General features: G+C 40.4%; 1 protein-coding gene and 1 pseudogene across 4 annotated transcripts in view; one reads left to right on the top strand and one right to left on the bottom strand.

Annotated features, from left to right (window-relative positions):
- Window positions 1-20,342, bottom strand: part of Tab2 (TGF-beta activated kinase 1 (MAP3K7) binding protein 2) — a 51,375-nt gene extending 31,033 nt beyond the window's left edge. The window contains exon 1 of one of the 4 annotated variants that reach the window (XM_021224582.2): window positions 20,198-20,342. The gene's annotated coding sequence lies outside the window, so the exon portion shown is untranslated. Of the gene's footprint in view, window positions 1-14,221; window positions 14,403-19,190; window positions 19,287-20,197 lie in introns of those variants that run through there. The other 3 variants (XM_005065875.4, XM_040728430.1, XM_040728429.1) reach the window with 3 other exon arrangements.
- On the top strand, window positions 2,978-3,121 carry LOC121132940 (annotated as a pseudogene).
- Window positions 20,343-20,838: the final 496 nt, after the last annotated feature.

Raw genomic sequence — 20,838 nt, 5'->3', positions numbered from 1 at the left:
TGTAACAGCTCTGGCTGTCCTGGAACTCAGGACCTGTTGACTAGTCATGTGCCACCACCTCTCAGCAACATTATGTATTTTTAATTTTGTAACTACCTATCATATTGAAAAACTACTCATAGCAACATTTCAGCTATTTTCTTTGCTTTTTTCTATGTATACAATATTAAATATTAGTACATTTCTCTCCCCCTTTCAATAATACTTGATTTTATTTTATTGTTTTGGTCTAACTGTATTACATAGTATTTCCATGACAATATTACGTACAGTAATGTTGGGGCTAAGGAGGATGTCAGGGAGGTTTGAGGCATTATATAGCCAAGGCTGGCCTGAAACTTGTTAACATTCTGTCTCAGCCTCCTGTGCCATTATAAGCAACATCTCAATAGACTTGATTTGTGACTCTTTACTAGAAATTTAGCATTTTACTAAATACCAAAATGGCAATTCTAGCATATTACCATTTCTAGTAACAAATGGTGGTTTCTGGTCTGAGATGTGAAAACTTAGGAATGTCTCTCTAGTCATGCTTTACTAAGAACTCTTAGTAAAACAAATGTTGAAATTCCCTATTCCAGTTTTTGGCATCCCTCAAGACATCCACACCCATGTTCACCACTGACATGAATTAATCTGCAGTATTACTCTAGTGATGTAATGCTGGAGTCCATTTGATAAGTTCATTAAGCATTTTTTTCATCAACTTTCCTGAGACTTGTCTGTAGTCTTTAATCTATTTCACTATCATGATATGCTTGGATTTGTAAAAAAAAAAAAAAAAGGTCCTCAAAGTTCACCTTTTCTTCTTTATGTTCTGAAGTAGTTACCTAAGGCTACAAGTTTTAAAACAATTCAATTATAAATTCAAGAAAGAATTGAAAGTCTCTAAGGTCTAGTTACTTGTTCTTTAAGGGACTCTTTCTCACCAAGGCTGGCATTTGCATTTTCTGTGAGATAGGACCCTCTTCGTCCCTGCCTCTTTCAGTATCTCCTGTAACTTCTTAGTCATCTTACACACACTGTCACAAGCATACACCAAAGCTGCTCAGCAAGAATTAATTCACAAAGCTACTCTATTCAAACTGCTGAGGCAGGTCTTACCCTCTACACCCTAGTCTACTTAGTAAGAGGCCAACAAGAAAAATACAAGAAACCACAACTGAAACAACACAATTAAGAAACAATATAGACTAGGCTCCTTTCCCACTTGCTACTCCCACTAAACGCTGTCCCTATTCCTTTTCCAGTCGGGGTTTACTACATTAGAGGTCACGGACCCTTTGGTTGTCTTAAGAAAGCTACAGATTCCCTCCCAGTGGTTCTGAATGCATAAAGCGCTGGTGATTAAAGATGTGTCTGAACATGGATGCATGCATAATAGTGGAACTGAGAGAGTGATTATAACAGAGACTGGGTCCAGCAGACCCATGAGAAGACAGGGAGAGTTTGGTCAGTGAATGAAAAGAGGTTTCAAACACACAGCGTAAATGACTAGTAGGGAAAACGATAGTGAAACAACACAGCTACTGTTTGTTTTTTAATTAAAGACAGGGTCTTACTGTATGTCCACCAGGATGGCCTTGAACTCACAGCTCTGCCTGCCTCTGTTGCCAGAGTGCTGGGATCAAAGGCGTGAGTCACCATGCATAGCCTAGCCTTATTTGTGATTTTTTAAAATTAATACCTAACACACAAAAAAGTGCTAGCAGGAGCCCCCAACAATTACAAATTTCAATTCCAAAGTGGTGATATGTACAACTGAACAGAGACATCACACCTAAAGCACAACATGAGAGCTGCCTCACGGTGCTGAAGGAAAAGGCGATGCTGACACTTTTGCCTAACAGAGGGAGACGTTCTGTTAGGACTCAACTAAAATTTAAGCCTTTTCATTTCCATATGTACCTCTCCTTCAACTTCCACCTCAGGCATCTTGAGGAGCCTGTGATTCAGATAAACTCTCTCTACTGAATGCGACTTAAGAAGAAAAGGCAGACTCTCTCATAGTCCAGGCTGGGTCAGTCAAACTCTCCGGCAGCTGACAGATCGTCTTGCTTTCACCTCCGGGTGGCATGGTTCCAGACGTGCATCCCATGCATGCCTTATGCTGTGCTGTGACTGCACTCCAGGCCTCAGACTTGGATTGGCTTCGTTTACTTACTATGATTCTTTCCAGTTACACCCATTGTCTGCAAACCATGAAACTCTGTTCTTGTAGGTTGAAAACATTCCATTTGTGTACATATACCACATTTTCTTTATCCATTGCTCTGTTTACACCTGTGACTGTTGACTTGGAGGCCTCTGGACAAATACTGGAGTAGTAGGGCTGGGTTATATGGTAGATCCGTTTTAGATTTTTGAGAGGCTTTCACACTGACTTCCATAGTTTCTAGAATACCTTAGCAGTATATATAAGGATTTCCTTTTGTTCACATCCTCACCACCATTTATTACTTGTTGTCTTAAAATCTATCTTTTATTTCCCATTAGTCCCTGTGTCTTTAGGAACCTGTTTAGGCTTTTGTGAACGTATCTAAGCCCCCTTTTCTTCCTTCAGCGACCACTGCTTTTGCTTAGAATGTTATTTCTCCACAGTGACACTAAAAGTACTTCTTTAAAACCAACTGTAGTTAGACCTCCTTGAATCCTGTTCCTTTGCTTCAGTCCACATAGTCACTATAGTCAGAATTACTAATGCTCCCGTGGACCAACAAACACTACAATTCATCATTTCTCTCTCACTGCTCTGCTCTTCTAGTGACAAAGACTATGTGCTTAAATATAGGATAGACACAAAGTATACAAAATAAGAAAAATGCTCTCAGGAATTCAATATTATACTTTTGTTTTGCAACTTCAAGTACCAGAAAATATATTAAGAAGGCCAAATTTCCACTAAGCAGCTAAAATGGATATTCTAACACCCCAAGGAGACCATAGACACCACTACTCATTAAAAATCGACCAGCTTATCGCTTCTCAGCCTTTTGGCTAAGATCAAGTGAAGAATGGACAAGCTTACTTACTAGGTAGTAAGGAATTTCATGAGTTATTAATTAAGATACCTTAAAAGCAGTAATAAAATGCTTCATTCTATAGTATCTGCTAAGTGCCTATAACATGTGCCTATATTCTATAGCTCTCACACAGTTTAGTGGCAGGACTTGGGATTCAAATCTGGATTTAAAGGAAACACCATTTCTGTTTTTTATAAAAGATTTAATATGCAAAGTAGGCACATGTGTATAAAGTTCTCTATTTCAGAAGGCAGAGAAACATGAAACATAAAGAAATACTTGGTACTAAAATATATATTTATTATTATAGATTTATAACATACCTGATGTAGATTTTTTTCAAATCTCCATATAATATCTATAAATACAGATTTGCAGGTTAGGTTTTAATTACTTTATGCAAGTAGTTTTACCTAGTGATATGATATGAATGGTGTCATATTTATTCACTGATTACTATTAGTTGCAGTTTCTTCAAATAGCTCTAACAACTTGCTCCACTTATATCACATAAAACTATAAAAACTAATCTACCTATGGCCTGGAGGTGGGGTGAGATGACAGTGGTGGTGGTATTGGTATAGTCATCTTCAGATAGGGCACAGAGATGCCAAGGAGACTAGGAATGAGGGTAGGAAATAAGGAATTGCTCTCCACATGAACTAAGCTCTGCTGCTGGCTATGATTAAAAAGAACATACTTTTTCCTAAAGGACGCTCTTAGACTAACAGCAATGGAATTCAGACAGTGAAGGAGAGAATGGGTGGGTCTGGAACAAGTAAACCAGCATCCCGACAATACACACTACCAGTCTAAACAACTAAAACTCTGCCTCCTACCCAATACATTTCTATTCATTATAAGTAGTGAGGCTCTGAAGCCAGGAACCCCAGAGTACTATCTATGATTCTTTGCTATCTTCATATAATTAGTGGCAAATTTTCACTGATCTCTCCCAAGGTTTCTTGTGTCCATCCCTCTATTCCCTCCTTAAAGAACTGGTTCAGTTGTACCTTGATAAGCAATGAACAACTTCCTATCTGATATCTTGTCCTACTCAACAATTGCTTTTCTAAGCAATTGCAACAGACCTACTAACTGCCAAAAATACAAATTGGATCACATCCCATCCTTCCTATAAGAAGCAAGGGATTTTATAGTTGATTGGTACTGAGAGGTTTGACCTAGGGAATGCAAAAGAGGAAAGCTAAGAAGAAAACTTGGGGAAAAAAAAAGCCAAGAAGGTAAGTTCCATGAAAGCACATAAGAACTGGTATCAAATCAAGCTCATTGTACTGGTTCATGCCTGCATTCCAATACTTGCAAAATCCAAGGCCAGCTTAGGCTATAGGAGACCTGTTTTTTTTCTTAATGTTTTGTTTGTTTTAAGTATCAAGAAGGCCAAATAAAGAGGAAGTTTAAAGCTTTTGATAACATTAAGTGACAGGTATCAGTCAAATGACTCAAGATGCTTATTTAAGATGCTTAAACAAAGTCACTAAATATTCTTATCTTGGTGTCAACATTATCAGAAAGCACCATATACTCCTATTAGTCTGTAATAGACTACTTATCTGTAATCTGTACACGGGTATGTACACATGCACACTCCACACATACACTATACACCTGGGAATGAAAATATTTTAGGGCTAGTAGACAGCTCAGTTGGAAGGACCCGAGTTTGATCCCCAGTACAGATATTTTGGAGAAGCCAGGAGTGGTGACCTGACTTTGCAATCCCAGCCTTTAGGAGGCAGGGACAGGTGGGATCCCTTTGCTTTATGTCTAGCCAGCCTAGCTGAATTGGTGAGCTTCAGGCCAGTAAGAGATCTTGTCTCAAAAACACTGTGGATAGGCTTCTAAGGAATAAGAATCACTGGAGGTGCTCCTCTGGCCTCTACATACATGTGTACCCGTGCACAAATAGTACTTAGAGATTAATACTATCCTGTCATTTAAAGCCTCAGGGTTTTTGTCTTATATAGCTCAAAATGAATAAGTGTATGGAAATGTTTTATAAGCATAATAACCATTTACTTGCAAATGGAGAGGACTAGATAGAAAATAGACCACAGAAATTTCCTAAAAGACATGCTACTATGTATTCTATTCAATGAGCCCAGACTACCATCTGCAATGTGCAATCCATTCAACAGTGTTCTGGACCAAAGAAGATGAATTGCAAAAGGCAAAATGCATGCCTCACTGGGCTTGGGCTGGTGATGGTGTCATCATGGGTGCACTCTCCAGTAGTGGGATTTAAAAGCATGAAGGCCCTACTCAGAAAAGATACCCAATTACAAGCTGGACTCAAATGCATTTGTTTTCAAAGTCAAGTACATGTACTAGCTTTAAACTTTTGGTAGGTTGTGTGCATCATTCATTCATAAATATTCAATAATTTTCCATGTGCTAAAGCACTGTATTACAGTGTTAAAGGACTATTTGGGACAGGTAGCTCTGTTAACTGGACATTTGCTGAATCCTTGCAGTATACTCAATGAATTTTCCTATTTCCGAAAGAAAAAGAAAATATTTAAAACTTAGTACAAAATACTGAAAACTTAACAGGTAATTATCAATATATGCTGGTAAATCCTACAAGTAAGAGTAAATAAACAGTGCCAGCAACATATAAATCACTAGTAAGAAAATATTATGCTATAGCAAATAATCAGTTACAGCAGGAAAAAATGATGGTGCTTTAAAAATACTGTCCAGAAAGATAATCCTGAACTAGATGCCCTTGCCCACAGGTAATTGACCACTGGAGCAGATAGGGAGGTGATGGTTTTCCTGGCACACAGAAACCTGACTTTCAAGATTCCTGAGGAGTGCTGAGCATAGGCTTCTGTTAACTCAGTGACAACACCTTCTGTTTACCCAGTAGAGTCTGCCTTCTGTTTAGGACATTGCCACAGGTGCTGCCATCTTTGGGACTCACTTTGGATTTTGGTATTTTTATTTGTTTTTGATTAGATTTTCCTTTTATTTTACTTCACTTTTTTGAGATACTATGAGACCACATCTCAGTATGAAGCCTGGGTGGTCTAGAACTCATTACATAGACCAGGCTGGCCTCAAATTCAGAGATCCACCCACCTCTGGGATTAAAGGTATGTGCTATCACACCTGGCTATGTGTTTGATTTCTGAAAGATTTACTTATTTCAGTTTTATGTGTTCTTAACTGTGGAGCCACCTCTCCAGCTTCATATATATTTTAATAAAAATTTAGTTATACTATGGAAAAAATTATTGTCCAGAAGTTAAGTGTAAAGAAATCTGCGGCGGGTCGAATGTGGCTGCCTTTCCTCAGTCTCTGTGACTGAGGAAACTCTTTCCCTTCAGGTGATTCTCAGCTGCATCTCTCCTTGTCAACTGTTTCACATTTTTCCTGTCTTTCTGAATGGCTTTATGTACAAGAAACGCTGTCAGGGAATACCAGCTCGGGACTGAATAGCAGTGTCAAGCTCTTCACAATACACATAGGGCTACTTCAGTTTATAAACCTTAGGACAAAGCTCTGGATTATTAGTAAAAATATTAGTAAAAAACTATTAGATGAGTAATATTACAACCATTCATCTACCAAATAAGCATGGTTCAAGATAAATGTAATCTTCAAAATATCCATCCTCAAAATTATCTCCCAACTATGCAATTTCTGGTGTTCTTAACATTCAACTGTCTGTTGGTAAATAGAACCAATCCACACGTTCACAAAGTTCTTCAGTTTGCTACCAAATGAAGTATACTAAACAGAAAGGAATTACAATCCATAACAAACCTATCTATATTATCTCAACTGACAAATTTGTATTTATAGCTTGAATTTCTTACCTAAATTCCACTAAGTACTGAATGAAAGGCCTACTTGATCTTACGAATTATATGTCTAGACAGCATTTCAGGGCCAGCGTGTTCAAAAGCAAGTTCCCGATTGCTTAGCCCAGTCTAAACTTGCCACTTCCCGACTCTTCCCAACTCAGTCAACAGCAGGTCCACACTTCCAATTGCTTGAGCCAAAACCCTTGGGAGTCATTCTTGAATTTCCTCTCATGCTTCACATATAATTCATCAGCAATTCCTGCCCACACAGGGCTTGAAACACATCCAAAATCTGACCTTTTCTCACCCTTCATCGTTACTACCCTGGTTCCAGCCACTATTGCCTCTCATCTGGCTCACTGCAATCATTTTCAATATAGTCTCTTTTCTTACATCTTTGTTCTAGTCTCATAATCTATTTCAGACACTGCAGAGTGTATGTTTAAAAACCAGTTACTGATGTACAAAAAGTATCTGACATTGTCCAAGACCCAGTCATGACAAAAACTTTTTTTAAAGATTTATTTAATTATGTATAAAACCTGTATGCCTGCATGTATTCCTGCACACCAGAAGAGGGCACTAGATCTCATTATAGATGGTTATAAACTACCATGTGGTTGCTGGGAATTGAACTCAGGACTTCTGGAAGAACAGCCGGTGTTCTTAATCTCTGAGCCATCTCTCCAGTCCCGATTAAAAAAAAAAACAAAAAAACTTTTAATCAAACCAGAGCTAGAAAGGGAACTGATAAATAGCACCTACAAAACCAATGTAGCCAATACATCCTTAGTGGTCAAAGACTGAATATATCCTAAAACCTGAAAAGAGCTAGCCTAAGTTGTAGGGCAAGACAAGAAATAAAAGGCACACAAATGGAGAAAGAATTAAAATGGCCTGTGCTCACAAGTACACAGAAAACTCACAGAATCTACTTTAAAAAAAAAGTAGTTTTCAAAAGTCTCAGAACACAATCTGTATCCCCAGCAACCAACTATATTGATATATGTTAACAATGAACAATTAAAAATCAAAATTTAAAACATAATAGCCAATTACAATTGCTTGTAAAGTCTAGGTGTAAATCCAATGAAAATATATGGTTTACATGCTAAAAACTACAAAATTCTGATGAAATAAAAAGCAAAACAAAAAGACACAACAACAAAAGGCAAGAGATACTACATTCAGATACTACTGAGTAGATAAAATAAGAATCTAAGTTTTCTCCAAAACTGACCTACAAATGTAGCATAATTCTTAACAAAATCCCAGTGGTGCATTTTTTTAATATAAAAAAGAAACAGAATGGCCAAAATAAAAAAGTTACCATGTAGTTAAAGTAATAAAAGTAGTATGATACTAGTGAGAAGGACAGATTCAAAGAGAAAAAGAATAGAAAAATCCAGAAATAGACCATTGCAATCACAGCCATGTGATTTTTGTCAAAGTTGCAAAAGCAATTCAATGGAAGGGTAGTTTCTAAAGCAAATTATGTTGAAACAAATAGTCATTCACAAGTAAAAACCAAAACAAAAAAACCCTCAACCTAAACATCAGATTTTAATATAAAATTAAATCAAAATAGATGATGTATCTTTACTGTCATATATAAAGCTTTTTAGCCAACTTTTATAACAGGGATGAGAACAGCTGAGGGGTGGTAAGAGAGGTACAATACATAAAAGATAAAATAGAATGTACAGAAATAATGAATAGCTAGAATTCATCAAAACAAAAATTCTTCTATGTAGAATACACTGTTAAGAGGATAGAGAGAGAAGTCCCATGCTAGGAGAAAATATTTGCAAATCACTAACAGGAGGGCTTGGATCTGGATGGCATAAAGAAATCTCCAAACTCAGTAAAGGGAAACAACCCAGTTAGAATACAGGTACCACACCATCAAGGATACACAGACAGCATGGAAGAAACACATGAACACATATTTACATCATTAGCTATTAGGGAAATACAAATTAATCAATGTTGTGATGTCACCTATTGGATTGATGAAATGAAAAATACTGACAGTACCAAGTGCTGGTGGAAACAGAGAAACCAGATCTCTCCCACATTGCTAAGCACAATGTAAAATGGCACAGTAACTCTGGAAAGGTTTAGCTGTTTTTTGTTTTCACATGAAAACATGTACAAACTGTTTGATGTAAATCTACTTACCTACTTATGTATGTACATATGCATGTACTAACCATCTACCTATCTTTACCTTTGGGAACTAAAGACTATACATGACTTGGAGAGGAGTTTGCGCCAAACAAAGGCCAAAGAAGAATCACCCATTCCATGCCTTTTCCAATGCCCTTGGTCCAATCAAATTGTTACATGTATCAACGGTTCTTGTTAACGCTAGAACTATACTGTTGTGTATATATATATATATATTATATATATATACACACATATATATATCACAGTCTAATCATACCCTAACTTGAAGGACTGGGTTCTCTAACTTGGGGTTATGTAAATTAAGCTCAGAGTTGTATTCATATTTCACACAGAAATTCAATGTTAAAGCCATGATTATCGCCACTACCTCATCCGCTTTCTCCATGTATTCATCCACAGGCTCCTTTTCCACATATATTTGAGCGTCCTTACCCCTTTCACGTATTGATATGCCACATCGGTGCTGCCTCACTGGAACACTCATTTTCTGTGTCATGTTGGTTTCTGACTGATAGTAACCATTTGGTATACTTCACTGTCCCCCGATGACCACATCTCATTTATTATTAGGGTGAATAAGTGATTTTTTAAATTACTTTCATTTATCTCATGCTGCTCCCGACCAACTCACCCAAGTAACTGCACACAATTCTGCTACCTTTTAAAAGCAAACCTTTTCCAATAGTTAAGTTTTTTCTGCTGCAATAGGCAATGTGTCTTTTCTAAAAAATGGTACTTCTGTCCAAGAACACAGAGAACAGTGAGGAAACCTCAGAATCCTCCACAACAGTGAGAGAGACCAGACTGATTCTCCACTTCCTACCTTGGTACATTCATGTGCATACCCACCACACAACCCCAAACTTTATTCTTGTAAAGTCAACTTAAGTAAACTGTAGTATATCCAACAATAGTATGCTTCTCAGCAATAACAAGGAGTGGCTGTTGATTCATTTTGCATGGATCATGGGCACTAGGTAAATTCAAAATAAAAAGCTAATCTCAAATGGTAACAATGTATAATTCCACTTATGTGATTTTCAGTGATAGAATTATAGTGTTGTTAGGAAACAAATTGGTGTTTGCCAGGGGCTAAAAGAAAATGGTTAGATTAAAAGAGTTTCTTAGTGATGATGAAAAAGTACTCTGACATCAGTCTAATTATGATGACAAATCTATACACATTATAGAAGGATATATAATACCAATTAATAAAACCATGTTCTAAGAAATAAGGGAAACACAAATTAAGTTTTATCTTGTTGGCTTCCTAGCTCATCTTGAATGAACAAATACCTGCTCAAATACTATCTACCCCCAAATTCCTATTTTCTTCCATGTAAATAGAAATCATGCCTTTTTTTCCCCCCTACAGAAGAATCTTAAAATCAACACAGAAAACAACTTCCAAAATTCGTTGTTCCCTTGTCTGTTCTGTACTGGTAAACGCTGTCAGGGCTCACCAAGAACTCAACCATGGCACGTGTGAGTCTTACCTCTACCTCACACTCAGGTCTCCCTCCTCAAGTCCATTAACAACTCCTTCCTTAACCTCACAGGCTGAATTCTGATCCCTGTCAAGTCTCAAACTGCATTTCCTTCTGATCCAGTTTCTATAGCCAGTCTTTCTAGAATGTTAAATACTTGTGCTACATCAGTAACAAGATGAAGCCAGGCTTCTTTACAGAGTACACAAGGATCTTTATGCTCTGTCTTCTTCCTAACTTTCCAGTTTTCTTTCTATTTCCAACACCACTAGGGCTCAGTGTATCGTGGAACTAGTCACAATTTATAGACCGTCCTACCTTCATGTTTTAGGCATGCTTCTTTATGTGTAAAATGGAAACTCTTTCTGGCCTTACCCACTCTAAGATTAAGTGCGATGTTTCTTATGTTTATTGCGTACTGAATCAGGCAATCCCTCCAGTATATTCCTAAAGGATTTTGTTTAACCCAGTTATAGCATTTGTCACAATATACCACACTCTTCTGCACACATGTATCTAGAACAAGAGTGACATTTTAGTGATCTGTCCATCCTCTTTACCTACCTGATGCACAGTAAGAACCCAAAACTCTGTATTAGTTGTAATAATAAATAGGCCGGGCGGTTGTGGCGCACGCCTTTAATCCCAGCACTCGGGAGGCAGAGGCAGGCGGATCTCTGTGACTTCGAGGCCGGGCTGGACCGACAGCCTCCAAAACAATATGGAGAAACCCTGTCTCGTAAAAACGAAAAAAAAAAAAAAAAAAGAATGCTGTGACCTTGGCATTCTTCAATGATGTGGCACACTGAAGTACTCATTAGTACCTGTGCTTAGTTTTGATCACTAGCTCAGTTTTCCCATGGACTAGCTGTCTTCCTCAGAAAGTACTTCTTGTTCCACTTTCAAAAGTACAACAGTGGTACTTGACAGTCACCCTCTGAATGTATGTCACTGCTCAGGAGAGGAAAATCTCATGAAGAGAATGAGGATGTCTCACTCAGGCCAACCAATCACTTCAGTTTGAAAATCTTTAAGCATGCAAGTATACTTCTATATGTAAGAAAGCAGAATCCCCTATGTGGAAGTGGGAATTTTCTTTTGAAATCCCCATTTCAACTTGTGTTTATTTTTCCATTTTCTGGGAAATCATCAGAAAGAGAGTGGAGTAAGACTGCTCATGTCTGTCACAAAGTGAATCATTAGCTCAGTGCATATACTGGTGTTTGTGCTCAGTAGCTTTAAGCTGAACATGTCATCTGTTCTCAATTCTCTCTTTCTCTTTCCTTGTTGAGACAGTCTTATGTGTCCAAGCTGAACTCAAATTCACCATGAACCTAAAGATGACCTTGAATTTCTATATCATCAGGCCTCCAGTCCCAGTACTGGAGTTACAGATACTCTCTTCTTTAATTTTTTGAGACATGGTTTCACTGTGTAGCCCTAGCTGTCCTGAAACTTAACTCTGTAGACCAGGTTGGCCTCAACTCATGGAGATCTGCCTGTCTTTGCTTCCCAAGTACTAGGATTAAAGGTGTGGCAGCACCACTGCTTCACTGGTTACAGATATTCTTAAATCTTTTTTAAAATCTAAACTGTCCATACTTTCATTGTCTACTTCTCTATAACTTTGTCTACTTACAGTAAGCACCAATAAAAACATAGAAGGTTAGTGTAAAGTAAAAGCAAAGACACATACAGCTTACAGAATGTCAAGAATAAGGAAGCAGGGCTGGAAAGACAATTCAGCCCTTAAAGACCAGGCTCACAACCCCTCCCCCAAAAGAGACTGTTGGGGAACTCCTGTGTATATGTCAATAAAGCACTGTTGGCCAATAGGGAAGCAAGATAGGTGGGACTAGGACTCTCTGGGTAGGAGAAACACAGGGAGTCAAGATGTAACCGCCATAGGGATAAGAAGCCTGTAAGAAAAATACTTAGATTGACAATTATGAGATAATTAAGTCAGAGCTAGCCAGTAAGAAACAAGCAAGGCCAACAGCTTCATAATTAATACAGCGTCTTGTGTGTTATTTGGGAACTACGACGCGGCAGAGCCCAGGCGACTGGCGGGGGGGAAAAACCAAGTGGCAGCAAGGAAAAGGCTTCTCTCAACAAGAGACGATGGAAGCAATTACATATCTATACAAGAAGCTTTTATATGTATAGTTGAATAATATGTTTTTAAAGGTATAGGATCCATTTTACATTTTTGGTGCTACTCCTTGATGCCTACTAGGTTCCAGGTTGACACTGTGCTTGGTAAAATAAGAAATACAGAAGGTTTAGTTAAGATTACTTGTAAATTAGGTAATACAACATTTGTTTTTCCTAAGACAAGTCTTGGCTCAAAAAGTTTGAATGAGGGTTGGAGAGATGGCTTAAACCATTAAGAGCACAATTTGCTCTTAGAGACCACCTGAGTTTGGTTCCCAATGATGGCTCTCAATGGCTGGGATTCCAGGTCCAAATCATTCGACTCAGTCGTGTGTACAAACCCCCACACATAATTAAAAAAGAATCTGTTAAAAAGTCTGAATGATAACAGTTAGCAACTGAATTCCAATGATAACAGAGCAGTTAAACAACAATTATTTAGTAACTCTTAAGTAATTTGAGATTGGACTAAAATGATCTTAAAGCCAGATCTGTCCTTATTAAGCCTCCAATACACTAAAATGAAGGCATTTAACTGATATGACAGAGTCTGCCAATCTGACAAACTAATGAAGAGATTAGATGAACTCAAAAGCAGTGTTATCCTAGTTTTGGAGAGGAATGAAATCAGGTGCATTTTCTACACTGGTAACCCCAGGTCATTAGAATTCAGACTTCATTGGTTTCTCTGCCTAAAGTACTCCCTGCTTTTTGCAAATCAAATTGTTCAGATGAAATTTTCATTTGTATTTATAAGTATTTTCTCTGGCTGATAATGAGAAAAATCATCTCACCAAGGTGTCATAGGCTCTGTACTGACATGACCAACAGTTAAGTATCATTGGACCACCTGACTTAACAGTCAGGAGCCACCATGATATGCTCAATTCTGCTAACACTATAAAGTTAACATTAATATATAAAAGGTCAAGTGAAAATTTCATTAATGCAAATAAATGTTAGCACTCAAAATTAGTTGTATTTAATAACTCAGAGTAATTAACAAACTGGGAAGTAAAAATTCATTAATAACTAGTCTATAATGGTCATGCCCTTTTCTATTAAATTATCAGCATTCACACAATTCTACTAAAACTCTATTTCTTTACATTCTTGCCTCCCTTCTTTCCAACATGGACCTCTACAGTAGTATCTAGCTTCTAGGGCTTCAACTAGGACACCTGAGTTTAGTCCCATGTTTTTCCTTAAGTGAAACAAGAATGCTATTTGCTTTTTAAATACGGCAAATAAAATAGTAGAAATTCTTTATTTCTGCCCTCTTCTGTTGTACCCGTGTATGAACCACACTTTTCTCCTGGAGCCTCAGCAGCTGACTGACACTCACACTGGTGCTTCTGTCCACAGCTGATTGATCAGTAACAACAACAGAATCAGACACTCAACTGGCACGCCACTCACTCCCCAAACAACACTGCAGTGTGCCACACTTGAGCAGACAGCATCGTGTGCACACTTTGTGAGTGTGTCCTTACGAGTGGGTGTGTATGTGAGTGCACTGACATGCATGTACCTGCCATAAGCGTGTGGAGGTCAGAGGACAGAGGTTCTCTCCTACCACGCTGGTCCACGGGATCGAACTCAGGTTGCTGGGCTTGTCCACACACACAGGCTCTTCCACCCGCAGAGCCGTCGCTCCAGCCCAGTGAATTTTCCCCCCTTTCTTAATCCAAGCCATGCGTTGACCTAGACAGCTTTAAAATTTAGGAAATCTAGAATTTATTATTTATCAGGTAGAGAATAGCTTGCATCAGAATAGGAAAAGCTGGCCAGTGTGAACATTTAAGCATACAAAGTATGGTCACTGCTAAAGAAAGTGTTGGGATGTTTCTCCCTTTTCTGTGGAAATACCAGTATCTTCAATATCAGGAATTAAAGTAAAAACCTAGGCCGTTTAATTCATAAAGTCAGTACAGATCAACAGGACCACGAAAACTACCTTAAAAAGATTAAGTAAATTTGACCTTTAAGTTAGTGAAGGTATATAATTATACATGAATTATCTTTCTGGTTTGCCTTTAAAAGCTGCTACATCCCACAGGGTGGGCAGACATGCCTCCACTCCAGTTACTTCCATGTCTGGGGCAGAAGCAGAAGTTAGAAGTCAGGCTGGACAACTTGGCCAGACCTTGTCTCAAAATAACAAATAAAGAATGACTGGGGGCTCTGCCTCAATGGTAGAATGTTTGCCTAGTGTGCACGAAGTTTGGTTCTCCATGCAGGAAGAGTTATCACTACCCTTTTTCATGTTCATGCCAACAGCAAAGAACAGTTAATAAACAATTGCCTCAATGCAAATAATCAATCCATTCCTTTAGGTTTCCAGGATTCTTCTTTCTCAAAAGTTCTGATAGACTTAAAAAACATGACAGTTCTAAGATTTTACCTAACAATTTAGGCTATGCTTTAAGATTAGAAGCTCAACCAGGCTTACATCGATATCAGTAGCACTGGAGAGGTAGAATGGCACTGAGTTCTAGGCCAGCTTCAAAACAAAACTCATACACTCAAAAAAACTTAGAGTCTAGAGTAACCTAGAACCTTTTAAAGGCAGGTGTTTACTAGTAAAGAGAGCAGTGGTGACAGCACACCATCTTAGCACTCTGCAGACAGAGGCAGGCAGATCTCTATGTGTTCAAGGCCAGATCAGTCTACACACAGTAAAACCCTGCCTCAAAAACCCAAAAATAGTAGTGGTGGAGCAACAGATGTCCACTACAAAACACTCAGCATACATACTGCTCGACTCCTACCTACAGGCCAAGCACTGCCCAGTGTGTGAAGAAGGCAGCAAAGAAAGGAAGACATGGTCTGTCCTGAGGAGCTCAAGTCAGTGACCTCCCAGTGTTGCAAAGATTTGCACTTTGAATGGCTATTCAGTTTATCTTCAAAATCTTATTCATAAGAGGCACATTTCACCTTTGTAAATGTTTTAATATTTTGTAAAGTCTTTGAAACACCCTTGTTTATACAATAAAGGAAAAACTGACAAGTGAACATTTTACTGAACATTTTCTATGTGCCATTCACGCACTTCGATAAATGTCTTAAGTGTCTGCATGAGTGGGAATTTTATAAGGTACTTGCTGTCCATCTGTCAGTGTTCAGATCTAGCTTACCAACCTAGATGACAGGCCCACAACGCTCCTTCACCACAAGGCTGTAGTGTACTCCTGTGATACACTGACTACATGACAGGCATCAGCTCTCCAGCAAGCACCAGGGACAGTCTGTTCTTTAGTTAACGTTACACTACAAGCCAGGCTGCTGCAAGTGGCCAAATGAAATGTAGATTTAACAATGTCCACATAGTGCTGGTAGAGTTTGCTGCAGTCACCAACTCAAATATGTTTATTTTGCAGAGTTCCAGAAAGGCAATAAACAAAAATGGTACAAATTACCCACACTCCACTGCATATGACCTGAATATAAAATGGACCACTTAATCATCATAGAAACCTTAGACAATTTATCTTACAGTCTACAAAAGGGCTCAGAGAAGCTAAGAAGTCATAATTGGCCCTAAACACAGTGGCAAAGTGGTAAGTGGCCAAAACTAGGGTTCAAACGAGGATGGTAAACTCCAGAATTTTCTACTGAGTCACAAAGTAGCTTTTTAAAATACTAACAATAGGAAATCCCTACTAATTGAAACTCTGTAACAATTTGTAATTCTTGAAGCACAAATATCATTTTGTTTCCAAGTTCTAAAGAATATTCTTAGGCTAAGAAAGAAAGACACTGGATAGTTCTGTTTTCTGAAATCCAGACCTGTACTCATTGCAGATCTCAGATCTAACAGGCAATGTTCACTGCACGGCTTTCCTGTTTTCTTTCCCCAGTGTTTTGCCCCCAGACACATTGCACTCATTTATTATGTCTTCTATCATTAATTTATAAACTATACCATAACAGAAAATTCTGTCTGTTACTCAGTACTGCATCTCCAGGATCTAGAGGCATCCCAGACACTACTAGGGCTTACCAAAAAACTCAAAAAGTGAATGAAATTTTGGTACGCAGTAAGAGTTCAATGATCATTAGCACCATTCTCTTTACTACCCATGTCTGCTGTACCAAATTCTGCAATGGAACCGATGATTAAAAATATGAAGCAGGGCAAGGCAGTGGTAGCAAATGCCTTTAATCCCAGCATTCAGGAGGCAGAGGCAGAAGATCTCTGTGAGTTTGAGGCCAGCCTGGTCTACAGAGTGAGTTCCAGGACAGGTTCCAAAACAACAGAGAAACCCTGTCTCGAAAAACAAAACAAAACCACCACCAACAAAACCCCCAATATATATATACATATGAATGAAGCAGGCCAGGTGTACACCTGTGAGTACTGCAGTAGGAGGCTTGGGCTCAAATCAAGACCCCCATCTCAAACAAACAAAATGAATGAGCTCAACAAAGCAGTCACATTCAGCAAAGCCTTACTTCTCAAACACCACTGGAAGATGTAGGCGAGGAGTGACATAAACTAAGTTTTCAATTAATGTATTTTTTTAGCTAAAACCATCTCATAGAAATCTTCAAACACTGGCAACTTGTCTGATACCAATTCTCATCATGCTCAGGGCATGATGGGAAATATTCTGCTGAGAGTCAAGAAATCTAAGTGCCCCTCCCATTTCCTTTAAAAAAACAAAAACTAGAAGGATACATGTAGGTAAAGCACCACTTACAATAAACAGGCTGTTCTGAGATGAGGATACTTAGAAAATGAAAGACAGAACCTCCTTAATACTTGTCTCCAGTTACCAAACTCACAGATAAATATCTCCAAATTCCTTACCATCTGAATATAAAGGTAAATGAGGACATACACAGCTTGTGAGAGCCCATTAAAAGAAAGAAGAAACCTCGTTAATAGAGTTCATCCGTTACTTCCTGTACTAGCAGCCATCACTACCACATTTCTCTATTCCTGCAGACTGTCCGTCCAATCCTCCGCTAGCATGTTCCTCTCTATTCCTGCAGTGCTCTGATCTTCACACCTGGGTCTTACAGAATAACCCTGGATTTTAGAGAGTTCTTAAAAGATGGCAAAAGTCAATCAAAAAAAAATCTTTGCTGCTGTTCCTGGAGCATGTGAATCTGGCCAAGCAGATATAATGAAAGTTAAAACTTTAATCTGAGCCTTACATGTTATAAGTAATTCCAGGAACTTTAAAAAGGCAGTAAAAGCAAAACTTCTTTTCTAAAGTATCCTGATATTCATAAAAATAAACATTTAGGGTGTATGTGTATGTACAACTTCAGTTTAGAAAATTCATCCTACAGGGACTTTTGTAGCACATAACTCAGAAAATCAAGCAATTTATATACTTCATGCCTATCTCTCAAAATGAAGGCAGCTCACTGGTAATAGCTGTCTAAACAGTTTTTGGAATTTCCTTACATAGAAGTAGAATAAGGCTTTAATTTCTGTCAAATGCCAAAACTAAGCATTTTGACTTTTGCCAGAATATAAAATACTCAATATCAACATAATTAGGGGTCTAAGTAGTACCCACCTAACTATGCAGAACTTGCCTCATTATACTAGGTGTCATAACTACAGGTCTTACCATATCCTTAGCTAAAGCAAGGGCTTCTTTCCACAGAATGTCAAACACAGGTGGCTCCTTCAACCAAATGGAATTGACTTAAAATGTGCTTTTCAGGAAGCATATCATTTGCACCTCTGATCATTTCATCCATTTAGTAACGAATTACACAGACACTGGTTCTATTATGAGAGCTTCCAGAAGGTTTTGAATAGTGATATTTCATAGTGTCCTTTGGAAACCATTTCTAACTAAGAAAAAAAGCTATTTCATGAAACAAAAAGGAAAATGAAGTGAAGGCGTATGTTCAGTGGATAACAGTAATTAGCATATCAACTTTCAGTTTGATTCTTTAAGGTTAGAAACATAAAGCACTCTCTATTACACACTGGTGGAGGGGGCAAACAGAAGTTCTGAATCACTGGGATTTTTGTTCTATTTCCTGTTAATGCAGATAGTGCCACCATTCAACATACTCATTCCACACACATTTTTAAAAGCTACAGAATCCTTCCTGAACTATCTGGCTACTAACTCAGCTGGTAACTCAGGAATCTGAAAATTCTTCCTAGGATTCAAATTAAAGTAGGCAGCTAAGGCATATAGTAATATAAAAAGCAATTCTTCACTTATTAGAAACGCCTACGCTTTTAAAAAAGTTTCAAACTGTCAAGTTCAAAAAGTAATAGTGGATTCACCTTTACAGAAACATTAAGGGTATTTTGAAAAGGAGTCAAAATTGCTATTGTACTAAGAGTGTGTTAAACAGTGATAACTGAAAGCCAATAAAATCTAATCTGTACCCATCAAAATTCCCAGCGAAATCTGAAACTGCATAATGAGCAACATCTTTGAGTATGCTGAGCAGAAACTAACTCCTTTTATAAGATGTCAATCAACCTGACCCTAAAATTTGGCACTTTACTAACTTACCTAGAACTGACAAAATGGATGCGAAACTGTACTGCCCCGCTGTTGCCTTGAATACAACGTCAGTGTCCGAGAACTTCACAATGAATAAAAGTCCATCTGCCAAAAGACAGCCTCCTGAGCTTTGGGGAACCCGAATTTCAAGAGACTAAAAGAAAAGTACTGTATAGCTGCAAACCCCCTCCACTCTCCTGGAAAACCCTCTTATCAGAAACATTTGAAGAATTCTTCCATAACAATTAAGCTGACTTGAATGGAAACTTAGCATCTCAAATATACTATATATGGAATGAAACTTGGCAAAACACGTAAATACAAACTCACATGCTCCCTGACACTTTGGGTCTACAACTCTGCAGAGAACAATTCTACAGCATCAGCAACAGACAGATCCACCTGTCACCTGTCAGCAACGCCCAGAGACCCTCACAAGCCTCCCGCTTTCATCCTTAGAGTCGGTCTGGTGACTCTAAGGGGGGCACCTATTCACGGCGAGGCGTGCTCCCCACTTCGAGGAAGCCTTGCAGAAAAGCAAAATCGGAAAGGAAAAGGAGCGATGAGCTTCCTCTTCAACCTACACATAACTTCCCTGGTTCTCCCTCAACTCCGGGGCCCCAGAGTCGGCTTTATCCAGACTGGGTACCCCCCAAAGTCGCCCGGCTCTTTCCCTCCCACTTCCAGATCACGGGCCTGGGGGCGGGCCGGGGAGGCCAGGCACCCCCACCCCGGCTCTCCCCGGCGCCGGGCTCCAGGGCAGGCCCGCTCGGTCCCCCTCCCCCGACGCCCCGGAGCCCAGGCCAAGGCCCTATGCTCCCCGCCCCCACCCGCCCTGCAGGACTTGGGGGGCCTCCCTGCGCCTCGCCACGGCGGGCAGGACCCGAGCGGAGCGTGGAAGGCGCGGACGCCCCCCAAGGGCCTCGCGCGCCGGGGAGAGCCGGTCCCCGAACCCAGGCAGGCGCGGGGAGCGGGCCGGGGGACCCCGCCGAGGCCCGGCAGCGCCGTCCGCTTACCCTTCGCCGCCGCCGCGGCTTCCCCCTCCTCCTCGTCCGCCGCCGCCTCTCCCACTGGGGCAGCCGTCTCCCCCGTCGTCGCCGCCGCCGCCGCCGCCAGCGCCGATTCCGCCCGGCAGGGGGGACACCTCAGCCCTCCCTCGCTCCCTCCCTCCCCGCTCAGCGCCCTCCGCCCGGCCGCCGCCGCCGCCAACTCCCTCCGGCCGCCGCCGCCGCCGCTCGCGGCTGAGGGGGAGGGAAGGGGGTCGGCCTGGGGCGCCCCGCCGCCGGCGCCTGCCGCGGATCAAAGCGATGGCCGGGGCGGCGTCGCCGCGGCCCGCTGCTCGGCTCCGGCTCGCACGGCCGCCCTGCCTCCCTCCGCCCCCACCCCCCGGCCGCTCGCCTGCCCTCCCCCAACCCCCCCAGCTCTCGCTCGCTCTCGCCGCGGCTCCGCCAGCCCAGCCCGCATCAAAATACGGCCACACAATATGGCGGCGCGGCGGCCGGCAAACACCGCGAGATCTGCGGCCGCGGCCCAGGCGGCGGCTGTGACGAGGCCTCCCTCCGCCGGGTGGCGGGGATGCTCTTTTCCCCGCCCCGCCTCCGGCGCTCGCGGTCCCCACGCCCGCCCTGTCTCGCCGCGGCCGAGGGGGCGACGGCGA

This window comes from Mesocricetus auratus, unplaced genomic scaffold, assembly GCF_017639785.1.
Source record: "Mesocricetus auratus isolate SY011 unplaced genomic scaffold, BCM_Maur_2.0 Super-Scaffold_100018, whole genome shotgun sequence".
Classification (NCBI taxonomy): domain Eukaryota; kingdom Metazoa; phylum Chordata; class Mammalia; order Rodentia; family Cricetidae; genus Mesocricetus; species Mesocricetus auratus.
The sequence above is the reverse complement of the archived record's forward strand: the minus strand, read 5'-3'. Positions and strand labels throughout refer to the sequence as shown.